General features: G+C 39.1%; 1 non-coding gene across 1 annotated transcript; it reads right to left on the reverse strand.

Annotated features, from left to right (window-relative positions):
- Window positions 1-5,263: 5,263 nt before the first annotated feature.
- LOC119806145 lies at window positions 5,264-5,425 on the reverse strand. The gene has a single exon (XR_005284171.1). It is a non-coding gene; the product is annotated as a U1 spliceosomal RNA (small nuclear RNA).
- Between the last annotated feature and the right edge of the window lie 540 nt (window positions 5,426-5,965).

A 5,965-nucleotide genomic window follows, 5' to 3' on the forward strand; every position in this document is an offset into this window, starting at 1 on the left:
CCATCTATCTTCCTGTTACCATCATTCATTCTGAAGAGGATATATGAAAATATTTAAAATAGTTATACAGACGTTGGCAACAACAGTGATACTTATGAGTAATGACAGTTCTAACTGTGCTTGAAAGTTTAAAGAACAAAAAGATACTTTTAAAGTCATGGTTTTATTTTTAATCAAGCCAGTGTAGAAACCCATGTCCTTGTGCATGCTAGTCAAATCTTCTACCACTATCTACATCTCAGTCTCCTAATAACTATTCCTTATTAATTATTGATGAACTATAATCTTGTAATTTAAAGAATAGAAAGAAGTGGGTCTGTATATGAAATTAAATTTAAGAAAGTTTCTTGTGAACACAAGCAAAAGAAAATACAGAAAGATTTAGAAAACTCACAATTAATAATTTAATTATATAGGAATTTATACTTTGGCTATTAATAAAGAAGAAAATTTAACTGTGGATAAAAATACTGGCTCATTTTTCTTCCTTGATTTTGGCTTCGATACATTATCTCTTAAAAGTCCTTTGCAGGGACTTGGTAGGGGTAAGTTACACCAGAGGAAATATAATCTAGATTTTCAAACTATGAGCTAGGAAGTAAATATTTTACATTATTTAGATTTGCATTATTTAGAATTCTAGAACATTTTCCATTATGCTTGAAATAAATAACGTCATCCATCATAGCAAAGAAAAATATTATATATTCTAATAAACCTCAAAATGTAGCTAAGTATAAGAAAAATTAATTCAGAGACAATGAAACTTATCAATTTATTTCCTTTAAAAATTTTTTATGAAATGTGATGTGTGTGATATTCTTTTCTTCCCACATAGTATTCACCTCTGTAGCCACTTTATTTCACCTTTCCTCTCTCCCTCTCCCTCTTCTTTTTCTCTATCTCTCAAAAAATGAAAACAAAACCAAACTCACTAATAATAAAAACAACACAAGACAAAATACAGCACAAGCAAAACAAAAGACAAAATTCTCACAAACGGCAAAGCAAAACATGGGTCAGTTCTGTGTTGGCCAAATTCTTAATTCTTGTCCTGGGACTTGCCCTGGACTGGTTGGTATGTTCAGTGCCATTCCACTGGAGAAAACTGACTTCTTCCTTGGCAAGCAGGCTTCAATAGTAAATAGCTTCTTGCTTAGAGGATGGGCATTGTGTCTACTTCCCCTTCTCACTGAAGGAATTTTGATTGTTTGAATTGTGGAAACAGTGTCATCTAGACACAACAGAATTGGTATAAATACGACATTAAAATATTTCACCTAGTTTCTAAGCTTTTTCTTTACATATTATATCCATAGTGCAGACAAAAGTGCATGGATTTTTTTTTTCTAAATATTTACTGAAGTTTGACTAAATGGTGTTTTATAACTCCAAAACAAATCAGGCAATAAACCTTCAATGTAGTTGGAGACTTACATTGCCTTTGAGCACAGACAATGCTTCCCATGCCATGCTACACCAAACATTCTCTGTTTCACCAAAAACAGTGCCTTTATTGTGTTGCTGAAGATAAAACTATGCATTTCATTTATTCATTGTAGAATGATTCATTCTTATCAGGGCTTACTACTTGGAGGAGGTACTAGTGGATGACAATATCAGCCTTTTCTCTCCCTTCCTTCCTTCCTTCCTTCCTTCCTTCCTTCCTTCCTTCCTTCCTTCCTTCCTTCTGTCATTCCTTCCTTTCTTTATATCTTTGTTTCTTTCTTCCTTTCTGTTAAGTTTTTCTGGCCCAATAAGCCTCTCTGCCAAGGCAATAATCCAGATTAGACCAAATCAAACTGAATTAGAAAAGGGCCAGATTTAATGGATGCCAGCACTTTTGGGTGGCCCTTCAAATTCCTTCCCTGGGAAGGAAGACCAGAAAACAATGGAGAGAGGAACGGAAAACTGGAGATACTATGTGTTTGTTATCTGAGGGGGAGGGGCAGTTTAAATAGCCTGTGGGAGTGGTCTTGACCCTCTCTGGGAAGGGGGCACCTTTTGGCGGGTTTTCTCAGAGGTGGAGTCTGGACTATGGCAACTCCAAGAGGCGAAGGCTTGAAATGGAGCTTCCCACCCAACAGTCCAAAATTGATGCCAGGAGGTGGGGTGAAGCCCCCAACCGAACATTTCAGACCTTTTTTTTTTTTTTTTTTTTTTTTTTGATAAGGATATTAGGGGCTGAGGTGATGTTCCTAATCAAACATTCCAGACTCCTTGGAAAAAGGGACACCAGCTCAAGTCTGGATACTTCCTGCTGTCATGGGGCAACATGGGAGAGGGGAGCTTTGGGAGTTGGGCTCATGCTTAGCAAGAGGTGTGGTTGGAGAAGCATCCAGTTTACTGCCATCTTGGAGACCTCAGGCATCTGTTCCTTGAGGATTATGAGAAGGCAGGTGGCTAAGAGAAAAAATATATTTTTATTATTGATCTTATGAAGAGGGTTAGCCATGAAAAGGTCATTAACTGCTAAAAAAATGGGACAGAGGGTGCCCTGGTTGTACAGGGGAGGCACGGGTAAATAAGTGAGACACAAGAGCAGATAGGCCCTTTTAAAACCAAATTAGTTGGTTGATATCCTTAGGCCAAGAGAGTTGGTATCAATGTGAAGTCCCGGAGCTGGAGGGTGCTTTGTAAGTTGGTCTTGGCCCAGATAGCAGGAGTGACCTGTCAAATATGCTTGAAAATGGATGGGGTTAAATATACTCTGGAGACTGTTATTTTTTTTTTATCAGACCTAATTTTTGATACAGCAGCAGAACTTTTTCTAGGAACCTGAGGGATCTGTAAGACAATAGGAACAAAAAAAAAAATTAGAAGACAGTTCAAGGGAATTGGGAACACTGGATCTCTGAAGATACACCTGAAAACTGTTAACCCTGGACTATGAAGCCTGTGAAAGAGGCACCCCTGTCTATAATTTTAGCAGAAAACTTAACAAATGAGGTAATGAGTTACTAGTACCTTAAGTTATCCAATACCATTAGACAGATGTGGGAGGGATAAATGAGCAGAAATGAGACAGCATTTTGTTCTACTCAGGCAATACCAAGTTTCTCCATAGTCTTTGCCAACACCAGCATTAGAAGCATTTAGTCTTAGAAGATTTAATATACCTGGCTTGACAGGATGAAATGAACCAACCCCTAGTGTAGCATCTGGGAAGCTGATGAGGTAGAAGGCCGCTTTTGCTGTGTGGGTGGATTTGCCATACCCAAAGGCTAGCCTCCAGGTGGAAGTTTTTTGGTAACCATGTATCTTCTTTGAGGAGCTACAGGATGCTGCAGGAGCTGGCATGTCTCTGTGTTTGACATTTGAGAATTGGGTGCCATTACCTGTTAGTTATATTTAAATTAGACATATAATTTAAATTTAGACATGTATGTTACCAAATTAGTTTAGCTTACCAATGTTAATAAACGTAAGGAGAATAAAAGGAATAATTTAGTAAGTTAAAGAATTTTGGAGGCAGAATGTCTCCTTGCTAGGTCCAGCACACACATGGGTACTCTTACCCAAGATGGCACTGAGATCAAAATAGAGGCTGCCCACATGTTTGTATTTTTCTAGAGCTGTTATAATCTGGAGTTATAGGTTTTATGGATCTTATAACACACACACATACACACAGAGAAAAAGGACAAGAAATACTATGGAAACAAATGCACATATACATGTAGACATAAAAGCATAGTTTGGCCATATTATTTTAACAGACAGACAAATAAAACTTGTTTTTTTCCTTCTGTACCTTGCCTGAGCAGCTCAATGGAGTTGTCTCTGTTGGTGGAGGTGTGGGTGAGTCAACCCTAAAGTTGTGATCATGGGAGATCTGATCCTATTATTCATCTGTCTTATGGTGGTTTGAGTGGGAAAGATACTCCCCCATCCCCCACCCCATTCCCACCCATTAAGGCCTGAGGCAGGAGGGAGAGCTGACCCTGAGGTCATAAGAGGAAGAGAGTTCCCCCTGTCTTTCATCAGCTGCAACACTCAGGAGAGCAGGCCCTGCACTACCCCTGGGCAATCCAAGAAAGCAAAAACCTGATGTCAGAGGTTTGGGATAGCCAGTCCCTGAGCTGTGAACATCAGAGACTTCTCCCCACTACTCCTCAGTCATGTGCAGATGTGTGGAGGGAAGAGATGCAATCGTCTACTCCTAGTCCCTTACTGCCTGCCACAGATGAGCAGGCCGACTATCGTCCATACCAGCTGAAGCACTCAGGAAAGTGGATCCTGCACCTCATCTGGCAGCACAATAGAGATGACCCTGATGGTGGAGGTGTGGGCAGCCAGCCCCAAAGTTGTGAGCATGGAGGAACAGTCCATATTATGCACCTATCATGTGCCCACAAGGGTGGGAGAGAGATGCACTCTCTGCCCTGGCCCATCAAGACCTGAGAAAGGTGGAAGAGCTGTCGCTGTGGTCTTAAAAACAAAACAGGAGACCTGTCCCTGCTCATCCTCAACTGTAGCACTTGGGAGAGTGGCCACTACACCCTGCTGCCTGGGAAACACAGTAGAGCTGACCCTGAAGGTAAATGTCTCGGAGAACCAACCCTGAAGATGTGAAGGCAAGAGAGTCTCAGTAGAAGCCACTATTGATGGTGTAGCAGAGACCAGGGGCATTGAGCCAGACCAGCTACTCTTTTCAATGAAGGTTTGCATGTAAAAACATATGGATAAAGGGCTTACTGCATGATGCACTGTGTCACACTGCAGCTTCCATGATGAGATTTCCCCTTTCTCTGTTTTACTATTTTTACTATTATTTTGTTTTACTCTTGGGGGTGGTGTGGTATTGGAAGGCATGATATGAAAGAGACAAAGAATAAATAAAAAGGAAATTAAAATAATTTTAGAAAAACTCATTTAATATTTTTATATATGTATGAAGAAACTAATTTTTTTAATGATAGGATCTCCCAAGACATCTCTGCCCAGCTTTGCTATCAAAATGGTGACCTTGAGGTTTAGGGAGAAATTCTATCTCATTGAAACAGGGGGAGACTGATACCGCAGGATCCTTGATGTCGATCTCTGGCCTTTTGCTAAAGACTCATGGACATGAAACAGGCCCCCAACACAAACACACACACACACACACACACACACACACACACACACAAAGTAAATAAGAAAGCAATAAATAAATAAATAAAAAATAAATAAATTTCATGAATAAAATAACATTTGTACACAATAGTGTATAGCATGATATTTTACAGGCCACTGCACAATTTCCCCTTCATTCTTATGTAAGAAGGGAGTATGAATACAGTTCACCACTACCATAAATTGTGTAGTCGAGTTTCCAAAGGTTGGAAAATTGCAAGGGTTAGCACATCCTGAGTGTAATGACTTCGCCTCACCCCATGAAACCCACGTACATGATATTTGTATCTCACTGATAAGTATGTATGTGCTCACTGATACTAATTTTTATTTCATAGTAGAGTTTTGAACAATGCCAGTAAAACTTGCCATCTATATGCCTGTGCTCAAAAGAGTAAGCTTTTATTTCCTATTGGTAGGTATTTTGTATATTTTACATGGGTTGTTAATTTCATTCCTTAACCTGTCATTTTGCTTGAACTTATGTATCAGAAAGCAGGTAGGTTTAAGGATCTGACCTTGCTCTACATTTTGTTGTTGTTGGTGGTGGTCAATGACCCATATATAGTTTGAAACTTTAAAAGATAATGGAGGTCTAAAAGTTCCGTTTGTGCTGTGCCTAATTTCTCAAGATCCGAGGAACAAATTATACGTGAAAGATGACACTGTGGTAATAATGGGTGTGAGAAAATGAGTTCTATGTTCTGTCATTAGATGTATCATTTCACAAATAATATAGACTAAATACTGATACTTGGAATGTGAGTGGAGAGAAGTTTGGGTTTTTACTGATATAATCACTGTGTAGCTTTGAAAACTTTTCTGAAGGCTGATGGTTTATGTAAAA

Source organism: Arvicola amphibius, chromosome 1 (assembly GCF_903992535.2).
Source record: "Arvicola amphibius chromosome 1, mArvAmp1.2, whole genome shotgun sequence".
In the NCBI taxonomy this organism is placed as follows: Eukaryota; Metazoa; Chordata; class Mammalia; order Rodentia; family Cricetidae; genus Arvicola; species Arvicola amphibius.